Here is a 21,709-nt window from a genome sequence, read left to right on the forward strand (position 1 = left end):
TATTTTTGAAACAGGGTCTCTTACGCCAGCGCGGCAGGCTTCAAACCTGCGTGATCCTCCTGTCTCCGCCTCCCAAGCGCGGGGATTACAAGCGTGCGCCACCACTCCCGGCTATAATTATTCTTTAAAAAGTACAAAATCTTGGATATGAGCAATGACTGTCTTAAATGGTATCGCCTAAGATCATCCCCATTTCCTCTCAATATTGTGGCATGATAGTTACATTTGACCAGGTTGGCTGTGAAAATCAATAGTTCCATTGATAAAGGGGTGTTTCACAGTGAGAACAATAACACTCAGTATCCAGACAAATTATTAGTCATAGTGGTAGCCCAGTGGTAAATGAAGCTGGGAGTGTCTCCTGGAGCCTCAGATTATTCTCCTGGAAAGAGCAAGTAGTAGCCAACTAATCAGATGCTTGCTTAGCAGGGAGATCTAGAAGATATTTTTAAAAGAGACTTTTATAAGTTTTACAGACATCTCTTACTGATCGAAACATCTTAATTCAGGCATAGAAGAACCTGAAAAGAGTATAAGTAACTACATATTAATTAAACCATGTGAAGGGAAAAGGTTGGTGCTAGTATGAATACTAATATATATATATATATATATATAATTACTTCAAGAGTAAATATGGATCTATATGTAACCCAGCAATCCCACCTATGGGTATTTATCAAAAAAATTAAAATTTTCTTCTTTTGCCACATTATTTGTGATATCAAAGACTCTTGAGTATCCCTAATTTGATTATTGAATTAATAAAATGTGAGATATACATGAATATTATTTAGTGATTAAAAACCAAATAATTTCTAACATTTCCACAACATAAATAAGCTGAAAGTAGATTATATTAATCTCACTTATATGTGAAAACCAGGAATTTAAAAGTCATAAAAAAGAGAATAATATGGTTTCCAAGTAATAGGGGGTGGAAGAAGTTAGTAGTCATTTTCAAAAGATGCAAAGTTTTACTTAGGCAAAATTAATAATTTTGAAGATCCAGTATATTAGATATAGTTAATTGTACTGTTGTTATATTTAAAAAGTTTTATAGGTAAGATATTAAGAGTTCTTATTACAAATAGCAAAATGATATGTGTCAGGTGAGGAACATATTTTCTAGTTTGTCATAATTATTTCAACAACTATGGATAATTAGAGTATTGTATTTACACAGTAAATATACACAGTATTTGTTTCTCAAGTATACCTCATTGAAACAAAAGAAAGAAAGTTATAATGAATTCCATAGGTATTACCTAAGTACACTTCCATTCAATAAAAAATGAAAGTATTTATTGCTATAGCAGAGTTGAGCTACCTTCTCAGAAATATTAAAGTAAAACTACAGACTGAAATGAAACATTATTACATGGATAAAGTGATTAAAAACAGAAAGAGGAACACCATAAAGGCAAATATATAGTTAAATATGCAAGTTCATATAAGTATATTGTTTTATCTTTTCCTTTAAATTATTTTTAAGTCATAGGAATGCATAAATATAATGACAATTTAGTGTTTAGTTTATACTACATATAAATATAATGTGAGAAAATAACAGAAAACTAAGAGACAAATAGCTATAGCAAAATAACTTGTCCATCAGTTCAGAAAAAAGCTACTTCAATTCCAAATTTAATGTTATAATTTAAAAACCATATTTTTGTTCTAAGAGCAATTACTATGAGAGTAATTAGGCATGTATAATGAGTTTGAATACATCCTTATCCAAAGAAGATATATATTACCATAAGTTATATGTGAAAAGATAACAAATGTTCAACAGCACTGTTCATTATAGAAATGCACATGACAATGAGAAGATATCCCTTCCCAAATGCTAAACTGGCTGTAATAGAATAACATGTAATATCAAATATGATAAATGGTAAAGAAGAATCAGAGCTTTCCTACGTCATTGGGAATATAGAATGGAATGACTACTTTGGAAACAACTTGGCAGTTTCTCAAGATATTAAACATAGAGTTACCATATAACCCAATTATTCTATGCCTAAACATGTAGTTGAACATTAAAGGTTGGAAAAGAATGTGTACATTAATCCTAAGGACAAAACATTTAGCTTTCTGACCAGCCAGCCACAGAAAGCATTAGAATGTTCAAGACGACGAGGATGATGAATATCCAGATAGCTGATATAAATAACGTGGGTTTGTTTGTATATTATTTCCATAGGGGTACTGTTACAAATTTCTACAAAAATCATGGCTTTCAGCAAGAGAATCACTTTTCTTATGGTTCTGAAGGCAAGAAATATAAAATCAAAACTTCAGGAGAGCTATACTCCCTCTGAAAGTTCCAAGAAAGATTCCTTTCTGGCTCCTTACAGCTTCAGATGCTCCCATGCATTCTTTGACTGATAACTGCAAAACTCTAAACTTTGATTTAATCTTCACATGACACCTGTCTCTGTCTCTGAATCCTCTCCTGTTTTCACATGGACATTAGTCACTGGGTTTGGGACCATTGTAACCCAATATGGTCTTATTTTGATTCTTAATTGATAATATCTGCAAATACACTACCTCCAAATATGACCCCATTCAAAGAAGTTCTTTCTAGATAGATATGAGTTTGGGGGTTATATTATTCAACTCCTTAATGATTTAAACATGTAATAATAGTTATTTATTTTTACTGGAATTGAAATTAGTTATGGCCTCTATACAAGCCCTTACAAATTTCCTAACTTAACAATACAGGTTCCAGTACATCACCACCTCAGTGGCAGTGCACCATTTATTTGTTAATGTTGCAACATTTGATTTATGACCTTGGGGTCAAAGACAAAAGCATATGACAAATCATGTAAAGGCAGCAAATTAATAGAAAATTAGAATATCATATTTTAGGCACAACTAATTTCTCAACTCAGAGACAATATCTTTGAGGATATGTAATTTAAGATGTGTTATATTCATTTAAGCATTAATGGTTATGTATGCCCCCCAACAGAATAAATGGGTAAAAGTGAGATTATCCATTTTCACTGTCTTCCTACTTCCCAATTGGTAAATTTAATCTTCCTTCTCTTGAAGTCAGGGGCTCTGTGAGATTAAAGGTTCTCATTTCCAAGGAACAAAGCTATGGTTACAGCTACAGAATGTAGCAAGGGAAAAAGTGCATTAGATATATTTACTTTTGGTGTTTCTGTGCACTGGAAAAAAACTATTAATAATTTCAACAACTGTGACCTGTCAGAAGAGAAACAAAAGTCTGTCTCATAACAAATATAACAAACAATATGCAAACTCTGCAATGAATCCCGGAGAACAAAGATGAGTGTCTGTTTTGTTCTTGGGATCAGTTGAAGCAATTGAGAATGTTCCAAAGTGTCTTGGAGAATCTGCAGCTTGTTGTACTCCTGTAGGTTCATTAAAAATAATGGGAAGAGTGGCTTTGAGTACAAGACATGGATAGAAGTAGAAAACTGTAGTAGCCAACATCTCCCGCACTCGGTGCATCAGTGATTTCAAGGAAGCTCTACCCTGGAACAGACTCTCCTCTAGCTGACAAATTATCACTTTAAGTGTGTCACTATATGTTTTCTTTATTTGTCATGTGTCCTTTTAACACTGTCGGAGCCCATTCATCATGAGTATAAGTGGAACTTGATAATGTGGGAGAACAAGTATTCCAGAAACATCGACTAATGGGGACAGGGGACATTTAATGAATAAATCAAAACATTTCTCTTGGTTTGCAGTACAAAAAGGCATGGTATATGCAAATTAGGAAATACAACAGAATCCATTTTTAATTGCACTGTTATTGTTTATAATAGCATTTATGTTGGCATTTCTCCTTCCTATTTTAATCTGTCTATCACATTTGCTTTATAAAATTGCCATTCACCAAAACTAACTGCACTCAAGCTCTGAATAAATTTCTCTTTTTAGCAAGAGCATGATGATCAAAGTCACAAAGTTATAAGACTTCATTACTACTAATAATAATTAGTAACACAGGTTAAGACAATTTATGTGTTGCCAGTTTTTTGGCAAAAATAAATCCAATATTTATTAACCATATCTTTAATGAGCACTGCTATATAAAAGTAGCTTCTGATCATAAAATGCAAAGGCCAAATCTGAACACATTCTCTAAAATTTCTGCTTCCATCCTTTTGGGAAGTTCTAAAACTATAGGTTATTACAAGTGAAATCGTCAGGTTGAAATTTTAGTTTTTATGAACACTTACTTTTACTCAAATGGATTCCAATTTGGATCACCATTATCAGTAACAGCACTATCGGGATCTAGAGATAATTAGGAGCATACTGTGCTACACTGCGTGTTATTTCTTGTATCTGAGCTGGAACGTATAATCTACTTCCTAATATGTGCTATTTTTTTTACAGATGCAAGAAAGAAACAGTTGACATAATGCTTTAGAGAGTGCATTTATATAGTAAGTCTTGGGGTTTTCAAAACTACAAAAAAAATTCATCCCTCATTAAATGATTATATCATTTGTCTTTATACCTGCTATTTTCTGAAAGATGAGAACATGTTTGCTTAAAATGTGAGTTAACTAGAATTTTAAAATTTATATGTAAATATTAGAAATAAGAAATATTTTAAGGGTTTTAAGAAAGAGAGAATGATTTTTTCTTATTATTTCCAAATATTTTTCAAATGTGCATATACAGCGATCTCAACTAGGGACCTATTCATGTTACTAGCATAATGTCCTCCAGTTTCATCCATTTCCCTGTAAGTAATATAATTGTGTTTTTTATGGCTTAGTAAAATTCCATTTTGGACATATCCCACAGTTCTGTAATCCATTCATCTTTTGATGGACATCTTGGCTGCTTCCATATTTTGGCAATGGTAAATTGTGAAGCTATGAACATAGATACCATGCATTAGTTTAGTAGCTTGGTTTCCTTTATTTTGGGTAGATACCCAGAAGTGGTATTGCTGGATCAAATGGTAAGTTCATTCCTATTCTTCTGTGGATCCTTTATACAGTTTTCTAAAGTGCAATCCTGGCAACAATGTTTTAGAATCACTAAGACAAGCATGGGAAGGAAGGGATGGGGAGGAAAGGGGGTGGGGATTGGGTAAGAGCTAATTGGGTGATGTGTGCATATATGTGTACACAAGTCTTCTATCCCATTAAGATGTATGACTATAATGCACCAATAAAAAAATTTAGGAGAGAGAGGAAGATGGGAACCAAGAGTAGCAGTGTGTACGAATCCTGCTGACACTCAATCCCCATTGTCCCCAAAACTGAGCACTACAAAACCAGATAATACTATCAGCAGAGGAATAAGAACAATAATAAGAAGTGACATAGAAAAAGAAGACTAGAAGATGGAACAGGGAGAAAAAAAGCTCCACCCACAGTGGTGGGTGCTGACATGAGCACAGGCTTCCCACACCCCAAATTTTGAAGATATGAGATAAAAAAGGAGATATCACAACTGACAGTGCAAAAATCAAGAGGATTATCAGAGATTACTTTGAAAAAAACTATACTCCAACAAAATGTAAAATCTTGAGGAAATTGACAACTTTCTAGATAAATATAACCTTTGTAAACTAAGTCAAGAAGACATAAAAAACTTAAACCAACCAGTAGCAATAAAAAAAATTGAAACAGCAGTAAAGACCTTACCATCAAAGAAAATCCCAGGACCAGATGCCTTCCCAAGTGAATCTTATAAAACATTTATAGAAGAGCTGATGCCGACACTCCTCAACCTTCTTCACAAAATAGAGAGAAACAGGACTCTCCCAAATACATGCTATGAAGCCAACATCATATTAATACCAAAACCAAATAAAGACAGTTCAAGGAAGGAACACTACAGCCCTATATCTTTGATAAACTTGGACGCAAAACTGCTAAACAAAACACTAGCAACACACAATCAAAACCACATCAAGAAAATCATACACCATGACCAGGTAGGCTTCATCCCAGGGATGGAAGTCTGGTTAAACATACAAAAATCAGTCCAAGTAATTCATCATATAAACAGATCCAAAGACAAAAAGCACATAATCATTTCAATAGATGTTGATAAAGCCTTTGATAAAACTCAATATCTACTTATGATAAAAGCACTGCAGAGAATTGGAATAGAAGAACATACCTAAACACCATAAAAGCAATCTACAATAAACCCAACATACAATAAAGCCAACATCATATTAAGTGGGAAAATCTTGAAGAATTCCCTCTAAAAACAGGAACAAGATAAGAATGTCCATTATCACCACTCTTCAATACAGTACTTGAGATTCTAGCCAGAACAATAAGAAAAGAAAAGGAAATCAAAGAAGTACAAATAGGAAAGGAAGAACTCAAACTTTTGCTATTTGCAGAAGACATAATACTATACCTAGAAGGCCCAACAACTCAACCAAAAGACTTATAGAACTGATCAACAAATTCAACAAAGTGTCTGGATACAAAATCAATCATAAAAAAAAAATCAGAAGCTTTTCTGTACACCAACCATAAATCCATTGAAAAAAATTCAAAAAACACTTCCACTCAGGATTTCCCACAAAAAAAAAATACTTAGGAATAAACTTAACAAAGGAGGTAAAAGACCTCTACAAAGAAAATTGTAAAACATTGAAAAAAGAAATTGAAGAAGATCTAGAAGATGGAAAGACCTTCCATGTTCATGGATAAACAGAATAAATATTCTCAAATTGGCCATACTCTAATTTGATAAAAGAGATCTACAGATTCAATGCAACACTAAGTAAGTTACCAAGATCATTCCTTACAGACATAGAAAAATCAGTCCTTAAATTCATTTGGAACAACAAAAAACCCAGAATAGCCAAAGTAGTTCTCAATAACAAAAACCATGCAGGAGGAATCACAATACCTGACTTTAAACTATACTTCAAAGCCATTGTAATAAAGCAGCATGGAACTGGCACAAAAACAGATACATAGACCAATGGAGCAGAATAGAAGACAGAAATAAATCCACACACTTCTAGCCAATTGATATTTGACAAAGGAGCCAAAAACATGCACTGGAAGAAAGATAGTCTGTTCAACAAATGGTGTTGGTGAAACTGGTTAACTATATGCAGAAAAATGGAAATAAATTCCACTTTCTCACCCTGCACAAAAGTCAATTCAAGATGGATCAAAGACTTGGAAATTAGACCAGAGACCTTGAGGCTCCTTGAAGAGGGCGTAGGTCCAACATTGCAACACATAGGCACAGATAAAAACATTCTCAAGAAGACCCCAAAGGCACAAGAAACTAAAAGGCAAATCAATACATGGGTCTGCATGAAACTGAAGAGCTTCTGTTCAGCAAATGAGACTAAGATCCTCAACTGAGAGCCAACAGAAAGGGTGAAGATTTTTGCCACCTACTCCTTCAAGGGAGGACTAATATCTAGAATATACAGAGAGCTTAATAAACTCAACACTAAAAAAAAAAAAAATGCGATCAAAAATGGGCAAGTAGGCTAAATAGACACTTCACGAAAGAAGAAATTCAAATGGCCAATAAATGCATGAAAAAATGTTCAATATTGTTGGCAGAGAGATGCAAATCAAAACTACCCTGAGATTTCACCTAACTCCAAATAGAATGTTAATCATTCAAATCACAAACAACAACAAATGCTGGTGAGGATGTGGAGAAGTAGGAACCCTAAAACATTGTTGGTGGGATTACAAATTAGGGCAACCACTTGGAAAACAGTATGGAGATCCTCAGAAGAATGAGAACAAATTTACCATTTGAACCAGCAATACCACTTCTGGGTATCTATCCAAAAGAAAGCAAACCAAACTACCAAACTAATGCATGAATATCTATGTTCATAGCTGTACAATCCACCATTACCAAACTATGGAACCAGCCAAGATGTCCATCAACAGATAAAAGGATTACAAAACTGGGATATGTACACAATGGAAATTTACTCAGCCATAAGAAAACACAACTACATCATTTTCAGGGAAATGGATGGAACTGGAGGACATTATGCTAAGTGAGTTTAGTCAGTTGAAAAAAGTAAGAAATCGGATGATTTCTCTGATATGTGAAAGCTAAAGTGAAATGGGTCATAGGATGATCTCCAGGTGAAAAAGGAGATCCTATAGAGAAGCAAAAAAGGCAACCTTAATGAGGAAATGGAGGGGGAAGAAGCAAACTCTCTAAAGCACATGATATACTTAAACAAACATATCAGTGTCAACCACTAAACCAAGCATGCGAAGGAAGAATGGTGTGGAGATGGCATAGGGTCTAATTGGGCGATGTGTCAATGTATGTCTACACAGGTTTTTATCCCATTATAATGTATGAATACATTGCACCAATAAATAATTTAAAAATATTAACACAAAAAAAGAAATACAATTTTTAAAAAACAAAAGAAAATTTAAAAATTTAAAAATGTATAATTCTCTCAGATTACTAATATTCATTTTCCTTTTGGTTTATTTTTTCTGTATTCACAGTAATACCCAGCCAATAATAACAAATACATAATATAAATATATAAAATACATTAAATACATTTTATTAATATGAAATAGTAAATAAATATAAAATAATAACAAAAATAAAATAAAATGAATATTGTATTTGTAAGAAATAATAATGTATAAGTACAATGTACCAATAAAAGAAAGAATTAAAGAAGAAATATAGTAATTGAGCTATTTAAAATTAAAATATAGTTACATATGTGCTTATATTGATATATCAAATAATGAATTCATGTGGTAGGACCAAAATTATCAATAAATAACATCAGCATTTATTATAAATGTGAAGTAGGTGCATTAATGCCCTGGTTATCACCTTGCCTACATCCAATAAGAATGAATCCACATTTAGTGAGTTATAAGAATCAGATTCAGTTTTTTATAGATAAACAACAATGAGGAACAACAGAAGCCTCATATTAGTTGTGAGCCACTATACTCAAAGTTCACAGAAACTTCCCAGAGTGGATAAAGAGTCTTATCTGTGTATAAACACATACATTAATTTTAGGGATCCTGAAAAACAACATATCCTGGGTTTTATTTTTTCAGACTTCATGATCTTGAGTTAAAGCATTAAAGAAAATCCTTTATTTATAAGATGATACCCTGAGATTTCACCTAACTCCACCTAGAATGGCATTCATTAAAAACACAAACAACAACAAATGCTGGTACAGATGTCGGGAAGTGGGAACAAATTGGCCATATGATCCAGCAATACTACTTCTTGGTATCTACCCAAAAGAAAGGAAACCAAACTACCAAACTAATGCATGCATATCTATGTTTATAGCTGCACAATTAATCATTGCTAAACTATGAAGCCAGAAAGATGTCCATCAACAGATAAATAGATTAAAAAACTATGGGACATGTACACAATGGAATTTTTCTCAGCCACAAAGAACATAATTATATCATCTACAGGGAAATTGATGGAACTGGAGAGCATTTTGCTAAGTAAGATTAGGCAGTCACACACACAAAAAGAAATCAGATACTTTTCTTAATAAGGAAAAGGTAAGGAGAAAAATCAGTCATAGGAAAAAGCCTAGATAAGAAAAAGAAACTATAGATGAGCAAATAAGGAGACCTAACTGAGGGAGGTGGGAGGAGGAAGAGGGACATATTTGATATGTTTGTGAACAAACATATCAAACCAATCACTAAGGCAAAATATGAGAAGGATGGAGGGGGTTAGGAAATGGGGTAGAAACTGGGTAAGGGATAACTGAGTGATGTACGCAAGTATGACTCCACCATCTTGTACTCCATTAAGATGTGTGATGACACTGCACCAATTTAAAAAAAAAAAAAAGGTGACTGGAACAGAGCCCAAACTGTTCTTTATATTTTTTATATATTTATTTATTTATTGTGGTACTGGGGATGGAACCGAGGGACATTCTACCTCTGAGCTACATCCCCAGCCCTATTTTTTATTTTTTATTTTGAAACATTGTCTCATTGAGTTGCAAAGGGCCTCACTTAGTAGCTGAGGCTGTCTGTGAACTGTGATCCTCCTGCCTCAGCCTCCTGAATGCTGGGATTAAAAACATGTGACACCATGCCTGGCTAGCCCAAACTGTTCTAAGAAGAATATTCTTAGCTCAGGATATTGCCTTTTCAAAACATCTTGCAGTTCTTTGTTATTTTTTGTAATTAATAAATTTTATTTTTAGAGCAGTTTTGGGGGTCAGAATAAAATTGAACAGCAAAAATTATATTCTCCTTACACTTCCTGTTGCAAGCAAATTCTTGAAAACTACAAGTATAAAGAGAGATAAATTTTTTAACGAATACCCAAAGAAATGCTATGCAGTCAATATATATCCATATGTCAGCAGAAACTGTAATGTGATATAAAAGCATCTAATTTTAATTAGACAAGTTGCAGGTCAATGCTGCAATATAACTTTTTACTGTTTGTATCTATTTAATATATACTACATTTCAATTTGATATAAGTGGACATAAAGTTCCAACTTTTTATTCCCCATCAAAGTTCATAGGTTGAATTTCATTGTGAACCATACTACTTCTCTAGTACTTAAGGATATTTTCTACCAATTGCGACTAAAAATCCCGAGTTATTCATTCCCAGCATTCCACATCCTTGCCACACTCCAAAATAAAGTTCCACCTAAGGATATTGATAAGTGTTTCCCAGCATCTCCTGAGACTTGGCCCCCATCCTGTGGCAATATTGATGGTGGAACCTTTAATAGATGGCCCTTATAACAGTCCTCAAGTAATTGGTGATGGAGCATTGAAGGGGATCATGGCATCTGTTTCTTTTTCTCTTCCTGTATCTCACTTATCTGCCAGGAGGCGAACACTTCTGCTCCCACACAGGATTCTACCAAGATGTGTTCCTTTAACACACACCCCAAACAGCGAGGCCAATTAATCATGAACTTAAACCTAGAAAACTGTGAGATAAAATAAAATTGTCATTTATCAGTTATAAGGTGGTTATAACACGTATTTGTTATAGTGATTAAAAGCTAGTATAACTAACTACAGAAGAGAAGAAACAAATCTTCAAAGTGCTTATTAAAAGTCTTTTGAGGCCAGCATTATTTTAGTCACAAATTTAATCAAATCAAATAATCCTTAAAAGTACACATATTTAAAAATTATAAAAGAGCAGCTTTCCCAATATTCTTTTTCTCATAGCGATATAAAGACTCAGAAAAACTTGAAGTGGTTTAGTAAACCATATCTGCACAAAGGTACACCTTACAAAAGGTGTATAGGATTATGTAGACTACTCAATCTCTGTCATCATTTATAAAATAAGTTCCTGAAAGGAAAAAAAAAATGAATTTATATTTGCTGTTACTTGGAAACAGGTTAAGTATGAAGGAAAAATACTGAATAAAATTTTTCTTATGTTATGAGCAAGAAGAAATGAAGTGAAGTAAATATAAAACTTCAGGGTTTTTTTGTTGAATAAATCATCAGGGACTCTTCAGCCGGTCAGTTGCCCTTATGAATACAGTTAATGTTTAAATCAAAACCATAACACGGTGACTTTTATAATGAAAGAAAATGGATGAAAGGCAATATAACATGTATTGTGTTTTCTAAGCTTATAAAAACAAAAGAACAATATTTTTAAAAGAATTTTGCAAAATATAATTTATAGAAATAAATGAATAATGAGTAGACATACTAAAAAGACAAATTTAGTGCTTTTTACCTACCGTGTATACTAAGAATTTCTTGTTCTGCTGTTCCATTTAGAGATAGTATGCATTTTTAGGTTATTTTCTGAATTAAAATATAAAGTTTTATTAGTTAAACCTTATGATTTTTATTTGAATTTTAACTGAAAATGATTCTTAAAGATAAACACCATTCATATATTTACATACAAATATACTTAACACAGACATATAATTGGATTGATAAAAAATTAAAAATCATAGCCAGGCATGATGGCACAAGCCTGTAATGCTAGTACTTAGGACTCAGAGAAAGGAAGATCTCAGGTTTAAAGCAAGCCTCAGCAACTTAGACCCTGATTCAAAATTCAAAAATAAAAAAATAAAGTAGGACTGGGAGTATTGCTTGGAGGTAAGGTACCCAACAGGGTTTAATCCCTAACACAGCAGCAACAATAATGCAAAAATCTTTTAAATGACATTTGTTATGGAATATAGATAATATATTTAAAAAATGAAGTGATGATATACTGGTAAAATAATTGCAACTTACCCTACTAGAATACTAATAATATGGGCTCAAAATAAGTGCCAATTGCCCATTAGTTAAAACAAGTTGAATGGGGAAAAAACATGAATACAAATAGAAAATAATCATATACTTTTAAAATAAAATATTAAAACCAAAACAATGTAGCCAGGCATGGTGGTGCATACTTGTAGTCCATGCATTTGGGAGGATGAGACAGGAGGATAGTGGTTCACAGACATCCTCAGCTATTTATTGAGACTTTTTGCAACTCGGTGAGACCCTGTTTCAAAATAAAGAATAAAGAAATGGGGCTAGGGGAGTAGTTCAAAAGTAGAATGCCCCTGGGTTCCATCCTCAGTACCACAAAAACAAAAATGTAAAACAAAAAACAGTGCAATTTCTATATCTTGATTACACTGGCACATTTCAATTGAGAAATGCAAGGATAAATGTCAGATTAACGTAAACTTCTTTATTGCAGGAATAAACTTCAGCAAGAGTTGAGCAACACATAAAGTTTTATAGTAAATTTATTATACTCAGATACTTTATCAAAAAATTCCAAATATCTAACATATCAATGATTCTAAGAAATACTGATTTAGATTAGGGTGCCTAAAAGGAAATCCTGAGATAGGGATTCTTTTTAAGTCTGTTTTTTTTTTTTTTTTTTTTTTTTTTTTAAGCAGTTGTTCAGTAGGAGACTAGAAACTATGGAAAGGCAGGACAGACAAAGAAAAAAAGGGCAAAATTTCAGTTAGACACCAGCCCTTATATTAGTATAATGGCACAATCTGAAACATGACTTGACACGGGAAGTATAATCCACTTTGATGGCGTATCATCTGCCTTTGCATTGTCAGAAATTTATTGGGTGGTTGACTTCCTGGGTAAAATCTCACCTTCACCTGTGTGCAACAAATACGCCATTAACAGCCAGCAAGAAAAATGATATGCAATAGCTCGTTGTAGCAATTTTGGGTGGGATCTATGACATTTTTTAAATTTCCTCCTTTAAAACTCTTTGGTTAATATGCCATCAATAATCCAACCATTCACATTTTATGAAAAATATGAAAGATACTTTATTGTGAAGAACTAGGGTCTCTCATGCTTCAATGGGTTTTGAGATTACAATTAATGTGTATTGCACCTCTTATTCCCCCCTTCCATGCACCTAACTAACATGGCTGATGACTGCAGGATACTTTATGGTAGTTTTCTTGATTCATACGCAAAATCCTGGGTGTTCTCAGCTCTAGTAACCAAAATCATCTATGGTTCTGTCTATACTGATTTATTTACAAATAAATGGGTCATAAAATACACAGTGATGTCCCAGTAGAATATTTGAGTATGCAATCATGCTAGAAATATAACAAATTTTAAAAAGTGTCACAAAATTTAATTGTCAAAAAGCTTGACTTAGATAATGTAGGTCGAAACACATGCTTGATGGACAAAATGTATAACATGAGAATAATAAATTTCCAACTGTAAATTGTGTTTTAAGACATAATATTATATTTTACATTTCTGGAAATCATTTGCAAGGAGTTAAGAAAAGGAATAGATTGAATATCTTCCCTTTAATTGGAGTGGACATTGGGAGAGTACAGAGGTATATCAAGTATATAACTTTTTCAAAATACACCATAATATTTTAACTTAATATAGAGATATCAATATAGTGCAGCAACTTGCAGAACACTACAAAGATAGAAATGAAAATAAATTTATTTTACAATAGAAAACTAAGAAAATTTATAAGTAATATGAAAAAATAAAATAAGTAAATAAACTTTCCCAGGTCTATCAAAGAGGGTATATTCATATTACTTAGTGAAAGATGAAAAGCAAGAGAATTTAACAACATAAATGTACATTTTCTACACAAATTGACTCAGGAAGTCAAGGTCAAAGTTCTATAGGTATGAAATGATACTTTTTAAACAGAAGCAAAAAGAAAGCATAAATGTATACTTCACATCAAAAGAAGTAGAATGCCAAGGATACGGCATGAACTATAGCACAGAGTGTAAATATACTGCATTAAATATTATAAATCTAAAAAATATAACATTTGTCAACTTGTGAATTTAATAGATACACATACCATATAAATACAAAGATTGTTTAAATCACAAGGATAAAGGGGGAAAACTATGCTCTCTTTTTCACTTTCATGAATCAAGGATTCAAACTAAATGAGAATATGGAAATTATTAACTGAAACATTGCCTGGGTTACAAAATCTGCATTATGGAGGGAGGGAGCTGGGGAAAAGCTCAAGTGCTGTGTGTATGTATATCACTATCGATATGAACCGCACTACAATGTGACACTCTAGTGTACCAATATGACTATTAAGGAATGTTTAAAAGCAGTATCACCCAATTTTTAAGAGCTTGCCAACTTTGTCTAAAAATCCAAATTAATTCAATGATGCCTCATAATTTATGTGCCTTGGGTTTCAGGAGTATGTTTATACTGCTCTGGGAAGTGGCTTGGCTGCTATGACAGAGAAGAAATAAGATGTGGCTGAAACAAGATGGAGGGTTAGTCTTTCCACAAATAAGACTCTAAGTATAAACTACCTGGGGTTGACTGACTTGGGGACCCTAAGTGCTTCTATTTGTTGCTCTACTTTGCTTAAAATGCAGCTTCCTCTGTGAATAAAATAGCTTTTCTTGTTCTTTATCATTTCACACCAACTTTAAAGTCAGTGGTCGGTACTGAAAGGGTATGAATATATTTATGTATAAACAAGGTCCCTGAAAAACATTACAGGAGAAAAAAGGTGACAGGAAGAACTCTAAATGAAGAAGGAGAAACCATAGAGGAGCAAATAAGGCAACCTAACTGAAGGGGATAAGAGAGGAGAAGAGGAAATTTTCTAATGTTCATGATGCACATTCACAAGCATATCAAAGTCAATCACTAAGCCAAACATGAGAAGGCGGAAAGGGGAAGGGAACGGGGTGGGAATTGGGGAAGGTGTGAAAAAGTGAAGTGTGCGTGTATGCCTCTACCATCTTGTACCCCATTAAGATGTATGACTACAATGCACCAATTAAAAACAAGGATACTACATCGATAAAAAAATAAATGTGTTTCAAAATAATCAAATTAGCAGAATAGATGCTATTTTCTTTAATTTTTGTAATTGCTTATATGTTCCCATTTTCTTCTAGAGGTAGAGAAAAATGTAACCTAATTCCAAATGCTAACTCATCACTCATTTAAAATATTTTCTCAGAAGTAACAAAAGTCTATTTTTGTCTCATAATTTTGGCTCAATTGTGAGTGTGAAATAAAATATTGTCATATTTTATGACAGTAATCACTGTATATTCTGAAATGACAATTGGGAACATGAGTGGTAGACCAAAATCAAACAAATACATTATTTTCTTCATAAAATAAGAGATAATTTATTGGAAGTTAAATGGATATTTACATGCAGTAATTTCTTTGTTCATCAAATTGTTTCCAGAGGTTTTTGCATATTGGGAACTGTGGGCACAGGATTATGAACTTGAAACATTTCTATCCGTGTGTCTCCACTGAACTTCTTCCTTTGTTTTTGAAGGGTTAATCTCTGTTCCTTGGAGAATTTGCTATCCTTTCAGTTTGGGGGTGGATTATTGGATAATTGCACTGTCTTCTCTCCTGTTTGATTTTGTTATATCATTTAGTTTGATACCGTATAAACACTCAGTGATCTTATGAAGTTAAATGAAAGAACATGCAAACCCTAGTATTTGCCATTAAATCTTTTTTTAAATCAGAACCATCCTTTTCTTTTTTGCATATAAACACATATGTTTTGGGTTTTTTTCTTTAAAATTATAATAGTAAATTTTTTTCAGGTTGACTATTTTTTCATGCAATAAAACAACTTCATAAACATATTAAAAGAAACTTACATATATTACCTACTGTGTAACAAGCCATATCAAATACGTTCTATCAATATTAAAGGCATTAACATCTCACTATTATTACATATTTTATGTAAGGAATTCAGATTATAGAATTGAAGTTGTAGTCCCCAAATAAAAAAATATTAAACATGTGTTGTTATTTCTTTCTATATTTTTATTTTAAAAATATTTTAAGATGGGCATCATGGCACATTCCTATATTCCAAGTAAGTGGGAGACTGAGGCAGGAGGATCACAAGTTCAAGGCCAGTCTCAGCAATTTAGAGAGGCTTTCAGCAACTTAGTGAGACTTTGTTTCCAAATAAAAAGTAGAATAAGACTGGGCATGTTGCTCAGAGTTAGAATCCACCTGGATTCACACCTTACATTTGCTGATACTTCAATTATCAGTATTTCAATTATGTCTTCTCCTTTAATAAATGTTTAGAAAATGTAAGTCATTATTGATGATTTTTAGTGTATGCAATGCTCATCAGTAATAATTTTTAAAGCTATAGTTACATTTTTTGAAATGTTTTTCAGGTAAAGGACTCTGAATTCTTTCATATATAGGCAGGTTAACAAACAATAAAAAGTGCCTACCTCACTCATTAATGTTTTAGAATTCAACTGAAAAAGTGGAAAAAGTAGAAAAAATTACATGATTTCTTAGCTAATATTCAGTTTTCTGAATGGGAACAATGATGACTTAAGATATTCTCTTTTAAGAGCACAGCAGCTGCAACGCTATTGCTTTCCTTCAATCAAATGTGCAGCTTGTGATGTGATAAAATGTTTCAAGTTATTTTTTTTATTTAGTTCTTATGCTTAAGCAGATTAAAATTCAAACATTAAAACAAAGATGGAATGTTGGTTTTTTACACCATCTAAATAAGCTGCTGAATTTTCCATAAAATATGCTTCAGAAGAAAAAAAAAAAGAGAAAGAACATTGTCTATCTAACTTGAAACAGGAGGAAAAAAAATGTGTCCTAAATGATCATGCAGGAGCTTTTGAGATCTTGGAATAACCAAATTATTTTGTACCAGAAGCATAAAATTGAATAGATAGATGTTATCTAGAACATTAAACACCAAGGCACAAAAACTGTATTCACAGAATATTCGTTGTGTTTCAAATGGAATATCACAGGATATTTGTCTGTGTTTCAATAGAGTGGATGGGAAAGCTGAGAGCCACAAAGTCATTCTGTCTTTGGTTACTTTTATTAATTTTTTTTTTTTTGGTGCACTGTAGTCGTACATCTTAATGGAGTACAAGATGGTAGAGGCATACATGCACATATCACCCAATGAGCCCTTACTCAGTTCCCACCCCATTTCCTCCCCTTTCCCTCCTCCTCATTTTTGGTTTAGTGATTTTAGTATGTTTGTGAATGTACATCATTTACATTAGGGAATTTCCCTTTTCTCCCCTCCTATCTTTCTCAGGTCACTTTTTGCTCTTCTAAGAATGCATACCCTTACCCTGCTCCCTGCCACCCCCCCACCCCACTCTGAATCCTCCTTTTCTGTGTTGAGAACAGAGATACAAGAGGCAGTTCACATGATCAGCAACTGTGAAATGGAGTTATCAAGTTTTAATGCGCATAAATAAAAGTCTTTATATCTTTTACCAAACTATATAACTGGGCATGCCAAAATTTTAGTCAGCAAATCACTAAAATTAATCTTTAGAGACTCTTAGGAAAAACCATTGCCTACTCTTTCTGTGTATACAGAACTTTAATGAACTCCCACGGAGATCCTCATTGTTGTCTTGTTTTTGTTTAGAATTTGAATAGAGTTGTGTCAACACTACATTACTTGTATTCATTAAAGAAGCAATACAGTTGCAATATTTCTTTGGGCCAAGTGAACTTCCAGTGAATTACAAAAAATAAAGTGAGTGTTGCTATAATATACTCACTTCTTAAAATTTTTTTAACAATGAGAGAATTGTAGAATATAAATGTAGTTTCTAGAAACCCAAAGTATGAGCATAGGAAGAGCAACAGGCATTCTTTTGGAAAGTAGCATTAAACACTGCAATCTATGGACATTATGTGGTAAAAACAATGATATTAAATTGATGGAAATAATTCTGAACAGTTTAAAGTATCATTTGAACAGCACTGTATATTTCAATGTTTTTAAAATAAAAAAGAACATCTGTTTTATGATACAAATGTATAAAAGAATGTTTATAAGTATATATAAGTTTTATTTATCAGAATAAACACTGGTGAACCTATCACCAAGTTGAAGGACAAGAATAATAAAATTGACGATGTACTTCCCAGAACATCTTCTGAACTTTTTCCTGAAATAGAATTTGTATATATTTCTGTTTTTAATCAATGTACACATTAAAATAATATTAGGTTTAGAGATTTTTTAAATATCTTATACTACTTAATTTTAGCTACTTACTCTTTTTTCATTTAATTTTTTATTTAAAATGAAAATAAAATTAGTATAAAGAAAATAAAGATAATAAACTATGTACAATACGTGTGCTGGTTTAGAAATTCAGAAAAAGCAATTATTTATAATTTCTTTAAGTGCTATATTTAATGTAATGTTTTAGAAATATATATTTTTATTTGACTTAATTGCTGTATTTTAATCATACACCTAATGCAGTTTAAGGTTATGTAGAAATACATGCACACAGCACTCTTTGAGCTGTGTACATATCTCACAGTTTTGTAATCCATTTATTTGCCGATGGACATCTTGGCTGGTTCCAAAGTGTAGCAGTAATGGGTTGGCTGTACAACAAAAGAAACTATCAAGAACCTCAAAGGAGAGCCAGCACAATGGAAGAAGATTTTGCCAACTATTCCTCCAATAGAGCACTAATGTCTACAATATACAGAGAACTCAAGAAACAGCACTAAAGAAACAAATAACCCAATCCAAAAAATGGGCAAGTGAATTAAATAGACACTTCATGAAGGAAGAAATTTAAATGGCCAATAAATGCATAAAAAATGTGCAACATCATTATCAGAGAGATGCAAATCAGAACACCCTGAGATTTCATTTAACCCCAACTATAATTGCAATCATTCAAAATACAAACAACAACAAATGCTGGTGAGGATATGGAGAAGTGTGAACTCTAAAACATTGTTGGAGGGATTGCAAATGAGTGAAACCGCTTTGGAAAACAGTATGGTAATCATTTTTAAAGATTAAGCTTTTCAGCTGGGCTTGGTGGTGCATCCTTGTAATCCCTGCACTTGGGAGGCTGAGACAGGAGGATCGCAGAGGTTCGAAGCCAGCCTCAGCTACTTAGTGAGGCTCTCAGCAACTTAGTGAGACCCTGTTTCCAAATAAAATATAACAAATATGACAAATATGTCTAGGAGTATAGCCTGGAGTAGAAAGCCCCTGGGTTCCACCCCAGTACCACCAAAAAAAAAAAAAAAAAAAAAAAAAAGATTAAGCTTTTCTCACTTTCTTTTTAAAAATATAAATTTTTACTTTGAATGTGATTTTTTTTTCTTTTCTTTTATGTTTAACATATTTTGAATTTTATTTAAGAAAAGCTTGTTGTCTCCAGGTGCGGTCGCGCATGCTTGTAATCCCCGCACTTGGGAGGCAAAGACAGGAGGATCGCGTAGGTTTGAAGCCAGCCGAGCTGGCTTAAGAGATCCTGTTTCCAAATAAAAAATATAAAATAGGTCTGGGAGTGTAGCCCAGAGGTAGAAGGGTTTCCAGGAACTCCAGTACCACCAAACAAAAAAAAAAAAAAAAGGAAAGAAAGAAAAGAAAAGCTTGTCTTACAGCACAAATTCAAAAATAATACTTCAAAAATTTTTTTTCATATTCAAAAATATGATCTTTAAAAATATTTAGTAATATGCTTTTTACTTCTACATGTTTGATCTATTGATGGATGCATATGTTATGATGGATGTTCTCAAGAAAATGTGCATTAGTATCACTTGGATTAGTATGTTTATTGCAATGGGAATTGCTGTCTCATTTTGCAGTGTTCACTTCAGTCATTCTTGATTTAGGCACGAGACTACACATTCTAAAGTATTCCCAGTTGATATTGACAATCTAGATAAGCGATCATACACTGAAAATCATTATAGTACAATATGGATTGAAAACCCAATTTAATTTATTTTCCATGAAGATACACAAATATTTCATCATCATTATTTATGATTTCATCAATCCCCAATAACTTTCAATTCTAAATATATCATAGCAATACATAAAAGAAAGTCCTCTAACATCTTCGGGATTTTTTTTACTATTCTTGGCTCTTAACTCGTGCATTTTTATAATCAATGTAAAAATTTTGCAACTAATCTTATGGAAAATTTGTATTGGAATTGCCAATGATTTACAAACTATTTTCCAAAACTTGATAGCATTATTGTATTGTTTCACTTCCTTTTCTCTGTATGCAACATGAAATTTAATTATGTCTTTTAGAACTTTCAAGACAATATTATACTAAGTGAAATTAGCCCATCTAAGAAAGTCAAGGACTACATGTTTTATATTATATGTGGATTGTAGAAAAAAAAAAAAAAGAATCCAAAGATTCCTCTGAGCCAAGCATAGTGGTACAGGCTTATAATCACAGTACTTCAGAGGCTGACACAAGAGGATCCAGGTTTGTGGCCAGACTCATCTAATTAGTGAGGTCCTCTGAAACTGAGTGAGACTCTGTTTCAAAAATAAAGAATAAAAAGTACATCTAGGGGTGTTGAGGTACAATGCCCCTGGGTTTAATCTTCAGTACAAAAAAAAAAAAAAAAGCAGAGGGGTCTTCTGAAGAGAAAAAAAAATAGTGCATGCTGGAGATTGGAGGAGGATGGTGGGAAAATACAAAAGAAAGATTAAGGAAGGAAGTATAATGTTATGTCCATATATGAAGACATATCTACCAATCTCACCAACCCAAAGAAGGAGAAAAAGAGGCAAGTGGGAAGAGATGCTTTGGGAAATGCATCATATGATGTAGCCATGTGTGATATTAAACTTTGAATCTCATTATGGTATGTATTTACAATGCAGCAATTTAAAAATGCAGATGGCAGTGAACGTTTTTTAAAATTTATTTTATCACTTATACTTGAATATGTCTATCATTTTATTTATTTATTTATTTATTTATTTATTTATTTATTTATTTATTTATTTTTGCAGTTCTTGGGATGAAACCAAGGTGCATTCTACTTCCAAGCTACACCCCCAGCCCTATTATTTATTCTTTATTTTGAAACAAGGTCTCACTAGGCTCTCCTGAACTGTGACCCTCCTATCTCAGCTTTGCAACATTTTATTAATTTAAATTTGAAAAACTATCATCTGTACTACATCTCTTTGCTTTTAACTTTTTATCTTGAAATATAAATATATGTGGTATATAAGTACAAATGTATACATACAAGTATCTAAATGGAATATTTTTTACTATTATAAATTCACAGAAAGGTGTAAAAGTGGCAAGATACTGGCAGCCTTTGCTTTATCCTTTCCAATGATAGCATTTCAAGTAACCATAGCAGAATATAAA

Source organism: Muscardinus avellanarius, assembly GCF_963383645.1.
Source record: "Muscardinus avellanarius genome assembly, chromosome: 5".
NCBI lineage: Eukaryota > Metazoa > Chordata > Mammalia > Rodentia > Gliridae > Muscardinus > Muscardinus avellanarius.